Consider the following 25,553-nt stretch of genomic DNA (forward strand, 5'->3'; position numbering starts at 1 on the left):
GAGAACGGTCGACCAGATTGTAACATGACTCAATGACAGTGGCTGCTTACTCAGAAGCGTGACGTGAGAGGAGGAAGAGAATAGACGGGTACTGCTGACACAACAGGATGGAGGGAACGTTATGAACCTCCACACAGTGCCGGTGTGCTATTTTGTTTATTTCGTTGTATTGCCGAAAGGTTTTACCTTCTTTATGCCGTGTTGCCGATTTGTTATGTTCTCCGATTAGGGGCTTTATTTTGTTTTGTTGTGTTATTATTATTTAATATATAGCTTGGGTTAGTGTTTTAATGTGTTTTCTGTAAGGATCGATTGGTTTAATTACTGTAAGATATTAGGAATGAATAAATAAACAAAGAAATAAATAAATATAGATCAAAGCGTATGAATACCAACGTAATAAGGGTATAAAGCGAATTTTTAATGAACAGTTACTTTGTTTTATGAATAATCTGATTTTATATACAAAAATAAAACTTTCAAAACTCTGTCCTGTAAAATTGACCTTTTATTTTGAGTTGTGGACTTGTTATTCTCAGTATGCTATATTAGCTTCACTCTTTACCCAACATTTATTACCTTTTCAGTTCCCTCAGAAGAGCTCTGGGACGTCGATATGTAAACAGGCCTTTGCAGTCCTAGCTATTTTACAGAATCTCTCTTACATGTCACTGTTGATCAAAACTTTATAATACAACGGAATTACTACGGTTACTACGGTTTGAATGAACATGTAGGGAAATGTACAGGAAATATCACTTGAATCTCTGTAAAATACTAAGCATATCCTTAATCATATTGTTTACTTGGTAGCAAGGAAATAATTTACAGCCTGGATAACAATTCTTCTCCATTTCTACTTAAATAGTTTCGAAAACATACTTTCCCCCATATTCAATAAAATCGTAACAGGATCTGTTTTCGATTTTTGTGCACCTAATCTGAGACAGTCACAAAGTACGGGATGAATTAACAAAGCATAAGAACGAAAATTCGTGATAATGATTGTTTTAAATATTTTATAGAAATTGGTTTCCTTTCAAATGAGCATGCACTCTGTTCTGCTGGGAAATCACTAGAACTCTTAAACCACGCAAAACGGAAGAAAGTGGACCATTTTTGTCACATTTTCTAGAATGACAAATACAGTCTGATATAAGTGATTATCAAACGCAAAATAGAAGTGGTCGAGGACGTGAACGGAGATGATTATTCTTGATGTAGAACCTCCGACATTGGTTCGGTATCCACGAAATGGAAAATATGATACAGGAAATACAAAATAGGGAAACTATTTCCGTTACTGTCCCGAACATTGTATAACGAGATGGCACCAGAAGAAGACGTTTTATTAAAATAATTATTAACTTTCTCATTACAAACTATGAAAACAACAAGAATGTCAAGGAAAGCTTTAACATTTTTATAAAATATCACGCATTAAATATTAATTGAACACACAAATCATTCTTTCGAATTTCCGATAAAATTAATCACCTTCATATATCTTGTGCCAATTCATATATTATGCTATTACTCTTAGCGTTCAAGTTGAAAACAATTATTATTAATTTAAATTACTTTCACACCCACAGATAAATAAATAGCAGCAATAGAGTCTCTTGGGTTATTAGGCCATTTGTGTACAGTATGCATGCGTGTGTGTTTGTGTGTGCGTGCCTAGTGTGCCACTGGGCTCATCAGTTGAACTGGCACGCTTTGTCAAAACGCTGCTTATCAGTGACAGATCTTCTACAAAAATCTGCCTTGTTAGCAAATAAGGATTCCTAACGTCCTACAGGAGAAAAGATTCTTCATTATCAAAAATGTTACTCCCCATAGAATTATAATACCAACTACGGCTCCATGGCCACACATAAATAAATCACATCAACTAATCCACAGCGTGCCATTGGGTTCGTCACACACACACAAACACGCGGCCTAGTAACATAACTAGCTACCCGACGCGGCTTCGCACGGGAGGAGTTAAGAATTTAAGGCGATAGGTTACTTTTAACAGATAACTTATAAGATTTCATTGCGTACTTAATCGTTCTTTCTCCAGTAACGAACGCGAAAATGTTTCGCTTTCATGTAACACATGAAAGGGACACGGAAATTTGTCCATGATAATAACATTGTGCACTGAGATCAGCTCCAGTTGCGCTAAGTGTCAGACCCTGTGCTTTGATTATTGTCATGCCAAAGCAAACTCTTACCGGGAATCGGACTCGTTTGAAATCCAAAGGCAAATCTGAAGGAACCATAGGAATTGTCGGTATTAAGACCGCTTCTATAATGTCAAAGCCGGTTAAAACAGCATCAATCAAACAGTTTTTGAAATGTTCACTATCAATCGCGTCCCATTGCATAACTTAGGCATGTGTACATTACGTAACAATATATAGGCACTCACACTTCCCAGATCAGCTTGTATCGCGGCAAGCAGGAATGATGTACAGAATTCAGAAATTCTGTAGTGTTACGAATATCATCTTCGCTGTCAACTGCTGTGCATACTTAGTAATGTACTTGAACCTGGGCAGTGAATTTGGAGAAATATGACTCCCTTTGTTTTTGTCCTGTGAAAATCGAGAATCCCTTTGTTGGTCAGCGATAAACACTTTTTCGAATGCAATGCACTACGATCTGTATTCACTTTCCGTCTCGGCATGATTGGTTATCACATAGATTTATATAGATACCTAAACATTACTTGAAAATTATTAAATATTGTATTTCAGCATGTTCAACAAATGCCGGACGAAGACGGTGATAGCTCGAGCACTGGTTCCCGATCTACTCAGCCGCTCTGAAGTTGGTCGTTTACATTTCCATATTTCTGAATGGAGATGCGCGAAAGAATGGTAACTACAATATCTACGAAAGCATAGGTGAAAATAACCTAATGTAAATTACATTTTAATCTACATTAGTTACTTGTGGGAACTTTATATTGATAATGATTAATTAACTTAAAAGGTTAATCTTAAATTGGACGTTTTTTACTGCAAACTGTAACTAAAAACCAGTTATAGTGGGTTATGCTGCTCCGGAATGTTTTGTAGAAATTATGCGTAAGCTAAAAAGGCGCACGGACGACCGCTCTTTGTTCGACTTGCTTTACTAATTTTACAAATTGCTTTAATACAACAATTAATAGTTTTCAAGTGATTTTTCGGTATCTATATAAATCTATATGACAACTCATCGTGCCGAGATGGAAAGCGAATACAGATCTTAGTGCATTGCATTCTAAAAAATGTTTATCACGTAAGAATGAAACTGACTAACAAAGGGATTCGCACCGACACAAAAAGGTGACAATGGGATAGGAGTGGGAAGCAAGCGGCCGGGGCTTTACTTAAAGTACATCCCCGGCATTGCCTGGTGTGAAAATCGGAAACTACGGAAACCATCTTCAGGGCTGCCGACTGTGGGTTTCGAACCCACAATCTCCCGAATTCAAGCTCACATCTGAGCGCCCCTAACCACTCGGCCAACTCTGTCGGTTTGGATACTGTAACATAAAAACACTTATAGTGGCTATGTGTTAAAGATAGATATATGGTGCTCCGGACGCTTTTTGTAAAAAGTTTTATGCTGAACAATTCTCACTCTCATAGTACAGACGTATCTTTAACGGTTTAGCAAGCGTAAACTAAAAAAGGCGCTCAAACGGTCGTTTCTTCCTTCGACTTGCTTCAATGAAATATTCACTGCTGGGATTCCTTTGGCCAGAGATAAGTACTTATATCCATAAACCTTTCTCGAGAAATGATTAATGGAACGGTGAAAACCGCATCAAAATCCAATCAGTGGTTCTTGACATTATCCGTCACAGACGGAAAGACAGATAGACGGGATCAAGGACTTTATTTTATACTATTTTAATTTACTTAACTTGGACCCTAATGTTTAAAATTTGCTACAATGTGATGAACGCTCTGTTTGCTATCTTGCATCATTTCAATGAAATTAAGAACGATCGTGACAAGTTTGATATCTTCTTGAGGGAAGTGAAGCGGAGAATCTTAGGACCTATGGAAGATGGAAGAGAGTGGAGGTAGAGGATCAATTTATTGGTGTGCTGGGTGGATATCGGATCACTAATATCTCGGGAACCAGACACATCCATTGAACTTGTCGTTTGGCGAGAATGTTAGAGAAAGTAATACCTAGAGCTGAAATGGAGGGAATACAAGAAAAAATCGACCCCTCGGTAACTAAGGTCTGTGATGGCGAGTTCAGTCGGAAAGAGACCTAAACCAGTTGGATGTTGCGGGAGATTGGAAGAGTGAAGTATTAGATTGGCAGGGATGGAGGCAACTTGTTAAAATAGCGCGTGGCCTTCAGGACCAGTGATCGCTGATTGATGATGATGATGATGTTGATTAAACGAAATTTACTGTAGCTTTTGCGTGAGGAAGAGGTTGATTCAAACCATGGTACTTCCTATGTTGGATTATGGAGCTTATCTACAGTGATATATCAAAGACATAATATCATGTAAAGCTGAAAGGAGTTGGCCTGCAGATGTCCATACTCAACCACAGATTCCAGCACCTTAACTGAAGTCCTTTCTGGTTTCAAACGTTTTAAATGTTTGAACATCTTTAACCCTACTTGGGCATACTAACGTATTACTTGATTACTTCATTTCCACCGCTTGGATCTTAATGATATCTCTTTTGCTTAGAGTGCAGGATTCAAGTCTCTATGTGTTGATAGACTCACGAAAACTGTTGTTAATTGTCTTTTTGCTTCATATTTTACGTCCTGTCAATTGTTATAAATATTTAAGAACGCTGTGGTGTCAGAATTTTGTCCCGCAGGAGCTCTTTAACATACTAGAAGCCAACCATAAGGAGTTTTTCTCATTTAAACACCTTCCAATGGCACCAGCTTTTTCCGGGATTGAACGCGCTATCGGCTTTACGAGCGTTCCACTTTAAGAAATTGCCATTGTAATTATTTCCAGTTTATCTTCATCTTCCACCCTTCGCATGTAACACCATCCTATCCAAATACATCCCCGCTATAAGTAACAGACATCTGATTACACAAGTCCGCCGTCGTGTTCTAACGCAGCCGTTCTTTAGCTAAGCACGTTTCTTGCCATTTAAAGATAAAACTCGATGAAGATAAACGATATGTATTACACATAATGTTACAAACACGCTCCAAGAATGCCAGTTTATGAGTAATAATAATAATAATAATAATAATAATAATAATAATAATAATAATAATAATAATAATAATAATAATAATAATATATCATCATTATGATTTCACATGATCAGATCATGTCACCGCTAAATATATTTACTGAGCCTGGTCAGAGTATGTCGACCGAAATTTGACTGGAAGATAAATAGATCCATACAACACATCCTGAAGAACTCAGGATTATGTGTTCAATTAATTTAGGAGGGAAAGGTAGGCACTAGGCGTAGTGGACGAGATGAAGACAAGGCAGATTAGATGCCGGCTGCAGTAATTATGTAAATAGGAGAAGACTGACACAGGATAAGATATTATGAAAAAGTGCATGATACTAATCCATCAAACTGATGACCGAAACAACATCATCAACGAATCACATGCAATAGAAGATTTGAAAATTGGACAAAATTCGTTGCGCTTAGAATGTGAAGTATCCGTTAGAAGATAATAGATGAGCAGTGTCCTTCTAGTAGAATGCGATAAAAAGTGTGAAATTAAAAGATACAACAATGAACAATTCTGAGAGCAGATTAAAGACCAAAGTACGGTACGGAGAAATACAAAAATAAATACAGTATGGACTACGGACAACACAAAAACGAATCTTTTCCCGATTAATTTAAAAGAACAGAAATGCAACACATACTCTTTAACTGAAAATACAAACGGTATTTGAAAGCAGCTCCATTTCATGACACATGAGGAATTGCGCTATTCCAAACATAGGGGTAACAGTAATAAGATCATACAGTCAATACGTCGTTTTTTGAAAGTCATGAATGCTGTTCCTTATTAATACGGACTTCAGAGCAAGCCAAGACATTTGCGATCAACACTTTAAATCATAAGTCACAGGGCATACAAATTTATGTATAAAATGAACACGTGGAAAGTGATTTCCGCTTTTAAGAATACCTTGGCATTATCCATCCACGGTTACCTCATGAGACTTGACTGACCAATTAGTTTTGTTTTCATTATGTTTGTAGAAGGAAGTCTGCGATCTTAATTATTTGCAAAGAAAGTATTATTCCAGCTTTCTCGTGTACGTAGTGGAACACGGAGCCTTAACCACACTGAGTGTAGGCCTAGCCACTGTAAGTATCGTGAATCAAACCTGTGATCGTACAACAGTGGGTATTTTCAGTCCTGTTGCAGAGGGAACTTAGAGACGTGGACAAATGATTAGAGTTTCTTCTACATTGTTCTAGTGGCTTCTAGACTGTTTAATTGGTAAAACATATTTATTGCCTTGACACATTTCTATAGAAGTGTAAAACAATTGAAAGAATAAATAAAAGTCATTCGCAACCATTACTTCTCGTGAAGCAATTCGATTGTCTTGCTGTTGGTGACATTTTGGTTCTTTCGTGATAAATGAGTTTTACACAGTAGTCCAAGAGTAATTATTCTTCATAATCTGAGCTACGTAGAGTTCATGCAAATTTACAATATTTTATATTTTTGCACAGTGCAATTTTACAATATGTTATAATATTTAGAAATGGAACAGACTTCTCTACTCTTTTACAGCAGTAAATGCATCATTTATTTGCAGTTCAGTGCTGTGCGGTTGTCCTCATGGACTGACTCCTGGGGAAAGAACGTTTGGTATTTTGTTCCCGTTACCCGTTCCTGTTCCTTCAGTTGCTGATCACGACCACGCACAAAGCTGTTGAGAACACTACAACGCGGAAATTCATCACAATACTACAAAATAACAACGAAGCTGATTCAATAGAGTGGGTTGACGGCACGGTTCGTGTCGCGTATTATCAGCTTGCATTCGGGATTTAGTGTGTTTGAATCCCAATGTCAAGAGCCCTTAGGGAGCTTTTTCATGGTTTCTCATTTTTGTATCCGGCAAATGTTGGAGGTGTGCCTTAATTAACGCCAGTACCTTCCCAATGTTACCTATTTCTCACTCTTGCATCACCGAAAACCTTCCATGTGCGTCATTAAACCACCAGGAAAGAAACGTGAAGAATTCGATTTCATATTATCATCATCAGTACTGTACCAGTTACGACCTGTACATGCATATTTTTTGAGAGTTGATCGTATTTTATCACCACGCGTATTACTCCGTGCAAGCCTGGTTTGTTTACATTCAGCAGGACGAGCGAGCAAGCTGAGAACAGCTGTATGCGTGACGTAGCCGCAGGGGCTAGTTAGATCACCCGCCTGTCATGCCACTTGCAGCTAGCCTGAACTCGTAACTTCCAGATTCAAGCGTCACACCTTCCGGAACATTCGATGGAGAAAAAATTTAAAACTCCTATAATAATTGTGGCAGCGACTTGATCAACATGTCATTTTAAAGGGAATTACATAAACGTCGCTATGCTTGAATTTCAAGAAAATCCGTCGAGGGATTTAGGAGATAACCAGCTTCACAGCATATGTGACGTAGATGTCCCCGAACCAAATATAAGGAGGGCTCAATATAGACTGATACCTCAGTCAGTCAGTGACAGTCGAGTAGTCAGCGTGGCCCTACTCGCTGCCTTAATCGTCGGAAGCTATCTCCGTGTGGTTATAGTCTCACTGGGGAACTTTGAATTTCCTAGAAGTCTTTATTTACGAGTGCTGAATTCTTCTGAGTCTTTATAAATGGGAATTGTATTATTTACGTGTGTTGAGGAACGAATTCGTCTAAGTCTTTATAAATGGGACTTGTAATATTTACGAGTGTTAAGGAACTCTGAATTCTTCTAAGTCTTTATAAATAAGACTTGTAATATTTACCAGGGATGGACTTTAAATTTTCGCCAGTAATTATTCAAAGACTTGTGATATCTACGAGTGATGAACTCTAACATTATTCAAAATTTTCACCAGTGATTATTCAAAGACTTGTAATATTTACCAGTGTTGGACTCTAATTTTTCGTCAGTGATTATTCAAGGACTTGGAATATTCACGAGTGATGAACTCTAAATTTGTTCGAAGTTTCCATGAGCATAAACTTGTGATTCTTGCCAGGGATTACTTAAAGTCTTGTAAATTTTGCCATTGATGAACTATAACATCATTGAAAGTCTTCATGAACACGGACTTGTCATTTCCATGAGTGTTAAAGAGTGAATTCTTGAAAGTCTTTATACACATTGACTAGTGGTTTTACTAATGGTGTGAAAACTAATTATTTAGTTATCGCTTATCAATTCTGCGAGTGACGAAGAACACATTTTCGAAGTTTTGTGGGCATCAACCTCATTGTACTTGGGTAATGTGATTACCCTCAACATCGTCAGGAACCAGCGGAGGTCATCACGAGCATCGGGAATTTAAGGCGTATTCCATGCAACCTACCTGGATGGTCCGTCCGCATCTTGACGGAGTACTTGGGCATCTTCTGGAACGTGTTCCAGCCGGTGCGGCCTGGTGAGCTGGAGACTCGGGCCATTTAAAGGACATTGTGGAAGACAGCCCCTATCTACCATGAGGTGATGTGCAATTTAAAATGCATTACATGAATAAACTCTTATCAAATCGGATTCAAACTCTTCTTGTAGATAGGACCCGGCCTCCTGTACCAAGCCCTAGCTATTATTCATCCAGTTTAGCCCTGAGAACTATTCCATGCTTACGTTGAAAATCAATCTTAAAGTCGGGCTCTTTTACTGGTACAGAGAGGAGGGTAATATACGTGGCACCCTACACGTTGGGGCTCGATAGCTAGGTTAACAGTGCTATCAAGTAATAGACAATCACAACACCCTGGACGTGGTGTTTCTTTTTACAAAGTGAAACTTATGCCCTGGACGTGGCAAACAATTTGTGTTTTATGTGTTCTTGTCATATGGTTGATTTTCTCTGTGTTGATATATGCTGAACTGGGTGCTTTTGAACTTTTAAAAGTCACTGATATTTCAATTTATGATTGGAAATTTCTAAGTGTCATATCTTGAGGAGTTAAATTGCCATAAATATGGATAATATACTCGCAGCAATTGAAGCCCTCAGGCTTAATATGAATGATGTTAACGCCAACTTAGAGACTAGGCTTACTGCAACATGTGCTAGCTTAGAGAGACCTATTACCGAAACTAATACCAATCTTTCTAGCATAGCTGAGGCTAATGTTCAGACTTGCCAATGTAGATCAACGTTTAAATTACTTAGCCCAAGCAAATGTTGAATCTAATGCCAACCTAGATAGGCGATTAGCGGAAGCAAATGCCGAAACTAAAACTACCCTTGCTAACTTTAATAAGCGATTGATTGAATCTAATGCTAAACTCGAACAGCGCTTAGACAATTTAGCGGAATCTAACACCAAGTTAGACAGGCGGTTAGCTGAAGCTGACGCCAGGTTAGATAAGCGTTTTACTGAAATGAATACGAACTTAGAATCTCGTTTTGATCAAGCAAGTGTTAGGATAGAAGAAAGATTCACAGAGTCCCATAAGAAAATTGATGATAGATTCACTGAAATCAACTCTCAGCTAACTCGTAATGTTGCAGAAATGAAAAACACTGTTAAAAACCAAGTCATAGAACTTGTTAAGGAGGATTTGAAGAAGGTTCTTCCTTCAGTCCAACAGCTTTCGCCGGACATAGAGGATTTCAAGGCCGAATTTCAGGAGTCACATGGTCAGCTCTCGCAAATGCAGGCTAAAATAGTTTCTGTCCAAGATACTCTTATGGACACGATTAAGAATGACATTTCCAGAGTTGGAAACGAAATTACTTTATTAAAAGCTAAGCAGGGCGAGTTTGACAAACGGTTCACTCAGCTAGCCGATAATACGACCACACAAATTAGTCGTATTTGCAAAGATGTTGGTGAACTTAAAACTGACTTAAAGAACGATGTCAAACAAGTCGAAGGAATAGTCCAACTCCATTTGGGGGATGTCAAGAGTAATCTCGAACAACTAGCCATTAAGGTCGTTAATCTTGAATCTCGAGATACGTCCGGACCTATTCATAGTTCGACAGACGGAGTCGGAGAAACATCATACCAGACAACTATCGTTAAAAACCAAGAGGAAAAACCTCCTAAATTCTCCGGTAAAGAAGATTACACGGCTAAAGTGTTTCTGATCAATGTAGCGGAATATTTTCAGGAGCACAAGATTAGTGAGGATAGAAAGCTAAGAACAGTTGCCCGATTATTAGAAGGCAAAGCTCTTTCCTGGTTATCCGTGTTCAAATCTAATTTCAAGGTATACTCTGACTTTGAGAAGGCTTTAATTGACCGCTTTTGGAACGCAGAAACTCAGCATCTTATCAAATTTCAACTATATTCGAGAAGGTATAACACCTCCATCAATACCTCTCGATACATAGATTTTTTATTATCTCAGTTGAAGAAGATGCAGTATTTAGAACCCCCTTTGCCTGAGAAGGAACTCATACAGGTCATTATGTTACAGTATCCTTCTCACGTTCAAGAGATCTTAGTAACAGCGAACATTCAGAACTTGGATCAATTCGATGCTGTATTACGACGTCTTGATACTGCTCATGCGCAAGGTACTTTGAAACCGAGCAAGAGTATGGACGTAGCCGCCCATCCAGTTCAGATTAACACTTCGGAACAACCGCGACAAAGTCCCGAACGAGCGGATAGAAGGGAAGAGAGAGATACTTCATCTCCGCGGTATAGAGGGTTTAGGAAACGCCCATACCGTGGCCAGACGCCCTACCAAACCAAACCTACTTGGTTAAAACAAGAAAAAACAAGAGAGTAGAGACTCAAACAATTCTGACTTACACAAACGGTGGAAGGAAACGCAGGACTACCTCCATCAGACGAAACAAGAGGCTCACCAACCTGGAGCGACTTCTCTTGAATACCAAGAATATCATCAAAGAAACGACACCTTTGGTCAAAAACCAGAATCCACAGGTGCTGTTGCTAAAAAAATTAAAATTTTCAGAAATTGGATTGCCTGAAACTGAGGAGGTCGGGTCATTTCATGTAGACATAATAAATTATTGTCACAATGATGACGACTTAGTATTTGATGACGAATTACCCATTCGTCAATATGTTCAACGAAGTTTACCCATAATCAATATTACCATTGGGGAATTCCAAGTATCATAGCTAGTGGATTCGGGAGCGCAAGTTTCCCTAATCTCTGACAAGTTGATAACATTGATTAAGGATCGATGTAACCTTCTCATTTTGCCGGTAGCACAATTAGGATTAAGGGCATTATTCCTGACAGGAATATCAAATATAAGCAGCAAGTCTTCCTTGAGTTTGCTATCAACGAAGATGTGTGTGAACATATTTTCCTGATAGTCTCCCTATGAAGTTTAACCTTATCTTGGGTTCAGACTTTCTATCTAAGGCTACCATTGACTATTCTGCCAACTCTATTCACCTTTGTAGGATTGGATCTGTAGAGTTACAGCTGGTAGACGGTGAAGATTTTAGACTTCAAGGGATTGAATTACCCCGTACTCAAGTCGATGGTATGATTGGCGATGCCGCCCCAGTCGACCAGGTACTGAAAGAAAAGGGTGATCCCGAAGATGAAGAGGGACCCGTGTCAATGGAAGAGGGACCCATCGATGAAATATTGAATGACAAAGAGCCTGATTTTCTCACCTACATCTCCAGTGTAACTGAAGCCCAAGATTGCCACCCTAACATAGCAGCGGCGGAGGAAGAGATATATCAGACCTATCCGGACGTCTTCGATGAGAATCCTGGAGAGATTAAGAATTTTAAACACCACTTCAACGTCAAGGATACTTCGCCCTATAAACGAAAGACATATCCGGTGCCTGAGAAGTACATGGATGAAACCAAGACACTAATTCGTCAGATGGTGGCTGACGGAATTATCTCAAAGTGCGTTACGTCCTATATTAATCCGCTCACCATAGTAAGGAAACCCGATGGTAATCTTCGTATATGCTTGGACGCTCGTGTCTTGAATGACCGTCTGGTCCTTGAGTATGACCACCCTCCTCCACTTAAAGATGTCATTAAGCGATTTTTTTGAAAAAAATATTTTTCAGGCATGGACATGACATCATCTTACTGCCATATCGTACTAGACGAACACAGCGGCTCTTCACTGGATTTATCTTTGATAAAATCACAAGACTAGATGGCAGATTTGAAGGCATCTACAATGCTTCCAATCTCAAAAAATAGTTTGAGTGAAAAGAGACTAAAAGAAAATCCTCGTTGTATTTCCTTTTTCCCTGAGAAGAAGGGATATGTACCGGTTACGACCTGTACATGCATATTTTTTGAGAGTTGATCGTATTTTATCACCACGCGTATTACTCCGTGCAAGCCTGGTTTGTTTACATTCAGCAGGACGAGCGAGCAAGCTGAGAACAGCTGTATGCGTGACGTAGCCGCAGGGGCTAGTTAGATCACCCGCCTGTCATGCCACGTGCAGCTAGCCTGAACTCGTATGTTCCAGATTCAAGCGTCACACCTTCCGGAACATTCGATGGAGAAAAAAAATTAAAACTCCTATAATAATTGTGGTAGGGACTTGATCAATATGTCATTTTAAAGGGAATTACATAAACGTCGCTATGCTTGAATTTCAAGAAAATCCGTCGGGGGATTTAGGAGATAACCAGCTTCACGGCATATGTGACGTAGATGTTCCCAAACCAAATATAAGGAGGGCTCAATATAGCCTGATACATCAGTCAGTCAGTGACAGTCGAGTAGTCAGCGTGGCTCTACTCGCTGCCATAATCGTCGGAAGCTATCTCCGTGTGGTTATAGTCTCACTGGGGAACTCTGAATTTCCTAGAAGTCTTTATTTACGAGTGCTGAATTCTTCTAAGTCTTTATAAATGGGACTTGTATTATATACGTGTGTTGAGGAACGAATTCTTCTAAGTCTTTATAAATGGGACTTGTAATATTTACGAGTGTTAAGGAACTCTGAATTCTTCTAAGTCTTCATAAATAAGCCTTGTAATACAATGACTGACAGAGCAAATGCAACACCAAGAAGGAGTGGTTCGAAAAGATGAAAGTTGGGGAAAAAACAGGAGACGGCACGGACGAATAATTGATGTTTATTTCAAACCGATATGCAGGTTACACAATGCGCACGGCATCGACTCAGTAGGATGTAGGACCACCGCGAGCGGCGATGCACGCACAAACACGTCGAGGTACAGAGTCAATAACAGTGCGGATGGTGTCCTGAGGGATGGTTCTCCATTCTCTGTCAACCATTTTCCACAGTTGGTCGTCCGTACGAGGCTGGGGCAGAGTTTGCAAACGGCGTCCAATGAGATCCCACACGTGTTCGATTGGTGAGAGATCCGGAGAGTACGCTGGTCACGGAAGCATCTGTACACCGCGTAGAGCCTGTTGGGAGATGCGAGCAGTATGTGGGCGGGCATTATCCTGCTGAAACAGAGCATTGGGCAGCCCCTGAAGGTACGGGAGTGCCACCGGCCGCAGCACATGCTGCACGTAGCGGTGGGCATTTAACGTGCCTTGAATACGCACTAGAGGTGACGTGGAATCATACGCAATAGCGCCCCAAACCATGATGCCGCGTTGTCTAGCGGTAGGGCGCTCCACAGTTACTGCCGGATTTGACCTTTCTCCACGCCGACGCCACACTCGTCTGCGGTGACTATCACTGACAGAACAGAAGCGTGACTCATCGGAGAACACGACGTTCCGCCATTCCCTCATCCAAGTCGCTCTAGCCCGGCACCATGCCAGGCGTGCTCGTCTATGCTGTGGAGTCAATGGTAGTCTTCTGAGCGGACGCCGGGAGTGCAGGCCTCCTTCAACCAATCGACGGGAAATTGTTCTGGTCGATATTGGAACAGCCAGGGTGCCTCGCACATGCTGAAGGATGGCGGTTGACGTGGCGTGCGGGGCTGCCACCGCTTGGCGGCGGATGCGCTGATCCTCGCGTGCTGACGTCACTCGGGCTGCGCCTGGACCCCTCGCACGTGCCACATGTCCCTGCGCCAACCATCTTCGCCACAGGCGCTGCACCATGGACACATCCCTATGGTACCGGTATCGGCTGCGATTTGACGAAGCGACCAACCTGCCCTCTCAGCCCGATCACCATACCCCTCGTAAAGTCGTCTGTCTGCTGGAAATGCCTCCGTTGACGGCGGCCTGGCATTCTTAGCTATACACGTGTCCTGTGGCACACGACAACACGTTCTACAATGACTGTCGGCTGAGAAATCACGGCGGTACGAAGTGGGCCATTCGCCAACGCCGTGTCCCATTTATCGTTCGCTACGTGCGCAGCACAGCGGCGCATTTCACATCATAAGCATACCTCAGTGACGTCAGTCTACCCTGCAATTGGCATAAAGTTCTGACCACTCCTTCTTGGTGTTGCATTTGCTCTGTCAGTCAGTGTATTTACCAGTGATGGACTTTAAATTTTCGCCAGTAATTATTCAAAGACTTGTGATATTTACGAGTGATGAACTCTAACATTATTCAAAATTTTCATGAGCGTAGACTTGTGATTTTCCCCAGTGATTATTCAAAGACTTGTAATATTTACCAGTGTTGGACTCTAATATTTCGCCAGTAAGACTTGTGATATTTACCAGTGTTGGACTCTAATTTTTCGCCAGTGATTATTCAAGGACTTGGAATATTCACGAGTGATGAACTCTAAATTTGTTCGAAGTTTCCATGAGCATAAACTTGTGATTCTTGCCAGGGATTACTTAAAGTCTTGTAAATTTTGCCATTGATGAATTATAACATCATTGAAAGTCTTCATGAACACAGACTTGTCATTTCCATGAGTGTTAAAGAGTGAATTCTTGAAAGTCTTTATAAGCATTGACTAGTGATTTTACTAATGGTGTGAAAACTAATTATTTAAGGTTTTCATGGACTTTGGCTTATCTGTTCTGCGAGTGACGGAGAACACATTTTTGGAGTTTTGTGGGCATCAACCTCATTGTACTTGGGTAATGTGATTACCCTCAACATCGTCAGGAACCAGCGGAGGTCATCACGAGCATCGGGAATTTGAGGCGTATTCCATGCAACCAACCTAGATGGTCCGTCCGCATCTTGACGGAGTACTTGGGCATCTTCTGGAACGTGTTCCAGCCGGTGCGGCCTGGTGAGCTGGAGACTCGGGCCATTTAAAGGACAATGTGGAAGACAGCCCCTATCTACCATGAGGTGATGTGCAATTTAATATGCATTACAAGGAATAAACTCTTATCAAATCAGATTCAAACTCTTGTTGTAGATAGGACCCTGCCTCCTTTACCAAGCCCTAGCTATTATTCATCCAGTTTAGCCCTGAGAACTATTCCATGCTTACGTTGAAAATCAATCTTAAAGACGGGCTCTTTTTCTGGTACAGTACGTAAAAGAAGTCAATGTAGATTAATCGCCTCTCTCAGTTACTGAAAGTGAAATAGATAGGATAAAAGGACGTGGGAGGCTGTATTAGGTACAGATGCTAGAGTTATTTCCTTGAAAGAACAAACGTATATTGTATTAGAAATAAGTTAAACTTTCAAATCCTATTACGTAGTCATTTAATTTCATGCGAGTTGTGTATGCGGTTTGGGTTTCGTAGTTGTGAGCTTGATTTCGGAAGCTAGTGGGTTCTAACCCCACCTGTCATCATCCCTGAAGATGATTTTTCGTGGCTTCCCTTCCTCAAACTAGGCAAATGTTGGGGCAGTTCCTTAGTTAGGGCTAAAGTCGCTTCTTTCCCAGTCCTAATCCTTTCCTGTTTCATCGTCACCAAAAGTAGCCTGCCTGAGTAATATTTGCAAGAATTCTGATTATTATGAAAGCTGTAATCTTGTTTATTTATGACCTGAAGTTCTCTTTTAGCTTTCACATACGGTACCTGCACGCTTCGGGCCATGAAATTATTAGCTTGCATTCGGGAGGTAGTGGATTCGAACCTTAGTATCGACAGATCTGAAGATGATTTTATAAGGTTTCCAATTTTCACACCAGGCAAATGCAGGAGCTGTACGTTAATTAACTGTCGTACCCCCATCGTCACCAGAAGAGTCTGTTTGAGTTCATGCAACGTTAGCTTAATCGCATAAAGATTTTCATTAGTTAATATATATCACTTATTTACTCACTCACTACACCAATATATTCACATGAATTTGAGAAGTACTTAATGATATCAACATATAGAATTAATAGCAATGAATATAATTTTTATCAGTAATGTTGGTTCTTGTAAATATAAAACTAGTTTACTTTTCTCTGTTTGATATACAGGGGTACACTTGAGTAGTTTTGAAGTGCATCTTCATTCAAATTGGGATCAGGGGTGTCCATAAAACAGCCGATGTGACGCTTTTCATGTAATGCAAAAGTCATTTGTCTACATCTGAAAGAGTGTTATATATAGGAGTGACTTATACACTATTTTAACATAGAAGAATGAACAAGATGCGACCCAGTAACAGACGTACTGCGTATGACTTCGAGTTAATATGACCTCTCAGTTAAGGTATTTTCTTAGCGGTCGAAAAACAGCTAATGCGCTGTGTAGCTTGGCGTCCTGATGTCGCATAAAGAAGAGTGAGGTTTAATTTGAGTCTGTCTCGATGATGCTGATCAGGAAATATCAGATGTATTGAAATATAACTATAAATATATATCTAATCTTTTGTTACTGAAAACTGATGACTTTTGGCATACTTAACAAAATTGTTACAAATATATGGCCATTAAGTGGGCAAAAGTCTATAGGAAATTATAAGGAAGGAAACTATATCAATATAAGACCAAAATAACATATACAGGATGAATGAAACAGCTACGGGAAAGTTGAAAACTCGATCATGCAGTGCAGCCTTTCGTGAAAACAAATGAACAAAACAGATACACGTTGGAATTCGATATCAGAGGTTTGTGTGACTAGTTTTTTCGTACAAGCGGGGAATTGGAAGTCGAAATCCGTGTCCCAGAAGTCGGATTCTATAGAGTTCTTTACCGAACGAAATGGCCGTGGATTTGGGGAGCGCAGCTGTGAGCTTGCATTTGGGAGGTAGTGTCGTCAGCCCTGTGGATGGCTTTCCGTGTTTTCCCATTTTCACACCAGAAAAATGCTGGGGCTGCACCGTGATTAAGAAAACGGACGCTTCCTTCCCACTCCTAGCTCTTTCCTGCCCCGTCGTCGCCCTAAGACTTACCTGTGTCGGTGCGACGTAAAGATAATTGTAAAAAAATAAAGAAAAAGAAAGAAAATATACTTCTATCTTTTACGTCACACCGACACAGGTAGGCCTTATATCGAAAATGGAAAAGGGCAGGGCTAGGGATTCCAAAAGAAACGAACATGGAATTAATTAAGGTACCGAGCCAGTATCTGCCTGGTGTGAGAATGGGCCTGCTGAAAGTTCGGTTCGAACCCACTATCTGCCTGAATGAAAGCTCACGTCTACGTGACACAACCCGCATAGCCAATTCGCTCTGTGAGTTTAATAGATCCATCGTTTGTAAAAAAAATGGATGTACAATGTAAATCATATATTTCCTATTTCTTACACCGTTCGCTATTGCAATGAAATGTAGAAAATAATTCATATGATTTACCGAAGAAATATTGATTAGTAAAATTATGGAAGAGAAAAATAAACTATTTTTGGCGACTTTACACAAAATTAACAATTTTGAAATAAATATTCTCAATTATAAAGAAATGAGAGGTTGGTGGTGAAAGTCGTTCTTGGAAGTTTTGTTCAAGATTTTATGTAACTGTATAATTTTATGATAACTCCATAAGAGAGAGACCTCTTAGCAGTAACAATGCGTTAAATTCATTTGTAGATAGGTAGTTAGATGGATAGATATGTAGATACTGCTTGATAGGTTATTATTTAATCTGGATAGGCTAAGACCAAATTGCCTTCTCTTACATTTAACCAGAATAATATGAGATAATATATTTTGTTTACAAATAACAAAAATATTCGTCGTTATTTATTAGACATATGATAACTGGGATGGCAGGTAAGTAACTAGTTATAACTAGTTAATATTTTATAATTAACTTACACATAGGATTAAAACATAAACACTTACAAAGTAACATAAATATTAAACTCAGATATATAGATAGATGGCCGGTAGGTTAATAGATAGAGGGGGACATTACGATCGGTTGATCATCCAACTGATCGAGAGATTAGGATTAATTATACCTGGGTACTAGGGTACGTGGGTGTTAAGAAGCGGGTATACATATTAAACGGATGCACGTGGACTCAGAAACTGATTCTCGTGTAACCCGGGTATTTATTGACTACAGTTCTGCAGCCCGTAATCCTATGAAAATGAGAAGGATGAATAAAGACGAGTTATTTCATAACGGTCATACTAGCTCAAAAGATAACAGAGTAAAGTTTTTCATGAAATAAATTGCATCATATATAATGACTGTGATGTGAATGACCTGTGAATACTGATGTAAATAGATTTTTTAAATATATTTCGCTCCTGCACATCCACCTGTCTTCTTATGAGAATAGGTATCTGTCCCCTCCACATTACATAAGTTTAAATAATTGCACTTCAGTTATACACTATTATTTATTTTTCGGGATAAGTTGCTTTATTATAAAAGGTTCCATTTAGGTATACATTTAAACGTGACGCGCACACATAGATCTATTTAGTAACAAAAAAGTAAGGCATAGCCCGCTAAATTTTATAAATTCCTGTCAATGGAAGAATGGCTACTTCAAAACGGACTGTAAACTAAGGAACGTTTTCAATATTTTTTAATAACAAGAGAAGAAGAAAAAGTGCGACTCTCAATTTAGGCTTTTAGGAAAGGTCGCTTTCTGTAGAAAGTAAATTTACGTTGTTTTGGCACAGAGAGGCACGATTAGCGAGTGAAAGGTGGTGAGGCAGAAAATCATTTTCTCAAGGAGAAAGGGAATCAAAAGCGTACGTGCGAATACATGTACACTTTTTTTAAAAAAAATGTGTGGATATTGCAAGCCTAATACATATTTTAAGGCAGACATTCCGACATTATGTGGGCAGTATTTGCGATATATGGGAAACTACGTGTTATTATGGTGAAGGATAGACTTGTTTGTGGTATATTACTGTAGTTGCAGGGATGTTGGAGACAGCGCAAGAACCCATTCCTCGAGCTAAAATAATGAACGATTTAACATTAAAATATTCGAGCCGGCCGGGAATAGAACCCGGGGCTCTCTTATCCGAAAGCTGACAATTCAGCCAAAGAGCCGGACACGCAGGTACTAATACAATGTGTTTTCGGATCAGTACCCGATACAGCGGGTACTCGGGTATTGTCACTCCTGGTAACCGCCGTAACAGATTCCAGGATACGCGGGTATTCAATTACCCGTAATTCGGAAGAATGGAGCATTCTCTCACTGCCTCGGCAGGGAAGCTCGCATCAAGAATATAATATACTGTGCATTAATTCACTTTTTTTCTGCATGTCCAACCTAGCAGTGGCGTGGACGTTCTTCTAAGCTTCCTGCAGAGTAAATATGGGATAAAGCAGGGTACTCTGAAACTTTTTTTTGCTAGTGGCTATACGTCGCACCGGCACAGATAGGTCTTATGGCGACGATCTCGGAACCTTCATTATGAAGCAAATTTCTACAGAAATTTCTTGTAATTACCACAATTTTTAGTACCCAGAACTCGGCAGCCTTGAACATGATTTTCCGCGGTTTCCTATTTTCACCCGAGGCTGTGCCTTAATTAAGGTCACGGCCGCTGCCTTCCCAGGCCTAGCAATTTTCCATCCTCTCTTTGTCCGAAACCTACGATGTCTTTGTGGTATGTTAAACCACCGAAAAGGAGAAGTCAACAGAACTGAAGATACAGAATCTGCTCTGTGAACATCATGTTGCAACATCCACCTTAACGTTCCGTTTACTCAACCCTATTTTTCATTGGAAATGAGACCGCGGATGATTTTTTATGCACACAACTTCTACACAAGTTGGATTCAAACATTACATACTCTCACACGGCTTCATTCGCGATTATTATTGGCTTCGACACGGATGAACTAATGCCTGACGCTAAATGGATCAATTAGCGGCTAACTTACTTCATTAGCAAGGCTCATCAATTTTGTTATTAACTCGCTTCTGTATAACTGCATAACACGCTAATTTCGCGGACGTTAAACAAGGATTCTGCTACCAACTGAACTTTTGAATGTCAACTCGTATTATTATTATTATTATTATTATTATTATTATTACTATTATTATTATTATTATTATTATTATTATTATTATTATTATTATTATTATTATTATTATTATTATTATTATTATTATTGTCTGGCGCCATGACTAAATGGTTAGCGTGCTGGCCTTTGGTCACAGAGGTCCCGGGTTCGATTCCCGGTAGGATCAGGAATTTTAATCGTCATCAGTTAATTTTGCTGGCACGGGGGCTGGGTTTATGTGTCGTCTTCATCATCATTTCATCTTCATCACGACGCACAGGTCGCCTACGGGAGTCAAAACAAAAGACCTGCACCTGACGAGCCGAACATGTCCTCGGACACTTCCGGTACTAAAAGACATACGCCATTTCATCATTATTATTATTATTATTATTATTATTATTATTATTATTATTATTATTATTATTATTAGTATGTCAGTATGGGGTCCTCCGTACACGCAATGTACCCTGAGATATCATCCTTTCGCATACTGAGAGGAGCAGCCAAGGCGATGGTCACCAAGCACCAGGTAGCATCGTTCGGCTCAAGGATAGAATGGGTGGTTGGAGTCCAGCTTCCAAGCTACTCCCAGTGAAAACAGTCCCCAAGGAGGCAGTTCAGAAAGAGACTTGACCGGAAAGAGTCAGGCCCATACCCCGTGCCAGCATTCCTCACAAGTTGACACGACGTGGCCTCAGGTGAATGTAGGGCCCTGTAACATCGATTTTGGGGCGACAGTACGTGATTCATAGACAGTGTTATGTGGGGTGCAGGGATGATTGGTGGCTTTAGAGGACAAGTGCAGGGAGTTTCTGGCTCAGGCTTGGAGGCATGGACGGTAATGGCAGAATTGTGATGAAATTATTGAAGGGAAGGTTTTCCCGAAAGGATTTAAAAAAATACAAATTAACTCAGTATGCAAATTAAGTACCTACAGTTTTTCACAACACAAAGGGGCAGAAGGCCTCCGTATTCGAACTTCGACCTTGCTTACCAAAAACTTAAACTAATAAGATGCTAAGGAAAGAAATATAATTAAATCAGCAACGTCATCACTTGGTGGCATATAATGAAAAAGGAACAGTCTTCACACAGTGTTGTATGTCCGGCGCTCCCTTCTCGCTCCGCCAGCCAGCTACACGCGCGCCAGGTGTCATTCTTCTAGCCTCGACGCGCAGCCCTCAGTGCGCGTGCCTGAACCATCGTGTGTGTAATATAAAGAGGAACTCCCAGCCTGTCCTGATGCCCACTTGCCCCGGTGTCCAGCTCCAGAATACACCCTACGTCGAGCACGGAGGCTACTCCTCTTGAAAATGTGCTTCGGCCAGGTGGACTGAATTTCTGGCAGTACGAGGTCTCACCTCTGGTCACCGTTCCTCTTCCGCTGCCCATATCCAGTCATACTATTACAGACCGTTATATTTCCCTAATTAATGCAAGCTCCCTTGGTTTCGCCAAGTAAGAAATCTTCCAACATTGAACTTGCTTTTATGAACTCAGCAAGGAAGGACTTTCCAAAACATTTATATCAGTACTTCTGATAGTTTTCGACTATCGACTTTTCATATCAAGGACTATCTTTTCGAGATAGAAGTGGATGTAAATACTGTAAACTTGTATATAGTGTACAGAAGATAGACTCTTTCTCAAGATTCCTAATTCATTTTGCTTCAAGTTAAATTTCAGTTTTATTTGTGTAAATAGTGTATTTTGCATTTGAAGCGAATAATAAAGTTGTGTTTTGTAAATCTCAACCTTGGTTACAACACAGGTTTTACTTGAGACAGGTGAACACGAAAAAGCCTTTCTGTTTCAAGTTTACTCACCTAGAGGGTAACAAAGGTAAGGAAATCGAGTATTATACAAGATCCACGAAATTTGGCGGTAAGCCTGCCTGCTGGAACAACATTTTAAATCATGACCTAATCCCCTCTCTGATGAGAGGTTTTAAGATTATTCTTAGCGTTTCTCCACAGATCCCGGATATTCCCTGGGTCTATTGTCTTTGGTAAAATCTAATTGATTGAGCAAAGATAGGACAAGTGGGTGTTGGGAACAAACTTACACATAAGAGATATGGGAGAAAACTTGTGTGACCGCCGAGTTTAAAGCTAATGATAACCAGTGTAATTAAGTGTTCCAACAAGAATGATCTTCGTGGTGGAAAGCAATCAGGCCAGATCGAAGATTACGATTAACCCGCTCAGCTAGAGATGGCTGTGGGTAGTACGCAGACGTCGTGACATGTGAGATAGAGAAATCGAAACAGAAATAACGAAATGAAATAGAGGTGAACGCCTTAGCGTTATCTGAAACAATATATTGACATGGTCCAAAAGATTCAAATATAGTGTTGAAACAAGAAATAGTGGACTGAGTAGTGGCAAGCCTAGTCGGATACAGCCATGAGAACCGTGTGAAACCATCCACAAACACAAGAATTAATTTATTCCCATTCCTTTTAGATTGAGGGGAGGCTCCGACGTAATATATTGTACGAAATGAAGAAAGTTTGAAATATATTGCGCAAATCGCAAAGTACTGTGCTGTGTGTTGGCAATATTGTGCAATATCCCGTCCTCCCGCCAGTTGGTATCAACAAGCGTTGGAGAAGATATCGTGATGGCAGAAAAAAAGGAGGAGAAAAAGTTTATTTTGGAGTTTATCGAAGCTGGAACCACAATATTCATCTTCTGATTGTGCCTCGAAGGACAACACAGAACCCCATTCCTGAAAACATAAGTGACAACACGGTCCCCAGAAGAAAGGTTTTCCATAATATAAGCTAGCACCGGATCTTCACGTTGGTATTTCGCTATATCATGAAATATCATTGGGGCATCAGTTAAAATGGCACTTATAAAATGAGATGTGGAAATAGAACGTGAAGGACTTTCCTCCTGGTGAATAGAATCAGAATCGCCAGAAAACATTCGGCTTAATCCATCGGTGAACACATTCTCAGATCCCCGAACGTGTCGAACGTCAAACTGAAACGCTTTCACCCAGTACGACGGGGCCTGCCAAAACCCAGCTGAGAGAGTGATTGTCGGTCTCTAGTTCAAATTTAACATGCTCAAGATCAAAGACGGAATTTGTCTAAGGCAAATAGGACGGCCAGTCCTTATAACTCGTATGTAGAGTACTTTGCTTCTTGAGGTGACAAGTTTCTTCACGCATAGGCAATTGGCCGCCTTCCTAGTTGATATTCCTGAAGAAGAACCGCAGCGACAGCAGAAGCCGAGGCGTCTGTCTGAACAACGAACGTCTTGGAAAAATCTGGCATAGCCAACACCGGGGCGTTATCCGATAGGGACATGATGTAAGGACTAGGACTCAAGAGAAGAAGCATTTATTTGTTTGGAAGCGAGTACGCGGGAACTCGAAGCGTGGAACGCTAAGCGCGGGGCTTGGGTGTGTTCTGAACAAGGTCAGAGAAAGGATGGGCTATCCTGACCTCAAGTCATTTGTGAGGGGGAGAGGTAACTGTTGTATGTCCGTCGCTCCCTTCTCGATCCGCCAGCCAGCTACACGCGTGCCAGTGTGTTATTCTTCGAGCCTCGACGCGCAGCCCTCAGTGCGCGTGCCTGAACGTCGTGTGTTCTATATAAAGGAACTCCTAGCCTGTCCAGACGCCCACTGACCCCGGTGTCCAGCTCCAGAATACACCCTACGCCGAGCACGGAGGCTACTCCTCTTGAAAATGTGCTTCGGCCAGGTGGACTGAATTTCTGGCAGTAAGAGGTCTCACCTCGGGTCACCGCTCCTCTTACCTATTCCGCTGTCCATGCCCAGTCTTACCATTGTATGCCAATATCATTCCCTAGCTAATGCAAGCTCCCATTATCAACTTAGTTTCGCTAAGTAGGAACTCTTCAGTCATTGAACTTACGTTAATGAACTCAGACACTTCAACAAGGAAGGACACTCTGAGATATTTACGTCAGTGCTTCTGATAGTTTTCGACTATCAAGAACTTTTCAGGTCACAAGGACTATCTTTCCGAGATAGTAGTGAACGTGAATACTCCAACGTGTATATAGTGTACAAAGACAGACTCTTTCTCCAAATTCATAGTTCAATTTGCTTCGAGATAACTTTCAGTTTTGTTAGTGTAAATATTGTAATTTTACATGTGAAGTAAATAAAGAAGTTGTGCTTTTTGTAAACCCAACCTTGTTTACAACAGTAACCTTTCCACAATCGTAATCTCGGAACCATCTTTAAAACAGCACTGCCAACTTCGTTTTTGATATCAAGGAAATTAACGATATTCATAATATTGCATCGGACATGTATCTATAAGAGCTGTTCATTACCAGTGAATTTGATTAGGGTATGTGACGACCTTTATGTCGATAATTGCCTGCAAAAGAACTAATATGTGGATATGTAATATGGGAAAGTTATAGAGGTCATGCATTTAATTTCTAGACTTCTATTTGACAAGGGGAAGTGCCTTGAGTGAGTTGAAAAGTGAGAACAGATGTTTATTTATTACTCCGGATTCTGCGAACAGATTTCTTTTAAGATCACTGGTCACCTGATTATCGGACTATTACGCCTCTAACATCCCGTGAATAGAGTGTGTAGAAATTTTGAGAAGGGGAAGTTTCCCAGTTGATATAATGTGTGGGAAGCGTCACCCCAGGGCATTATCTCGTGAGAGACAGACGTGTGTCAGTCCCAGCCTACAATTTCCCTTGGGTGTGAACTTTTAATTTAAAGAATAGTGGAAATCACTTAATTCAAGTAGTGTGTGAGAAGAACTAATACTGGTGAATTAATAGAGTATGCGTTCGGGTTATTTGACCGTCCTTTAAAGCACGAACTTGAAATGATATTAAGATTATTATTAGCGAAAACAAAGAAGGGGTTATTGAAACCCACATAAGAAATAATATAGAGAGCAGGGATAAACTACTAAACTAAGTATGGGTGTTTAAGTAGTATCGCTGTAGTAGAATTCCTGATCCCGGGACATTGGATCGAAAAACGGGCCGGAAAGTGCGTGTTAGAAGCAGACGTGCGTAATGGGCTTAACTGTGTGTTTTGTGTGCCATAACTACTGCAACATAACTCCAGATAACAGCCATGGTGCTACTCTAACCGAAATCCATAGAGATTACGGGAAGGAAGGACAAACAG

Source organism: Anabrus simplex, chromosome 1 (assembly GCF_040414725.1).
Source record: "Anabrus simplex isolate iqAnaSimp1 chromosome 1, ASM4041472v1, whole genome shotgun sequence".
NCBI classification, from domain to species: Eukaryota; Metazoa; Arthropoda; class Insecta; order Orthoptera; family Tettigoniidae; genus Anabrus; species Anabrus simplex.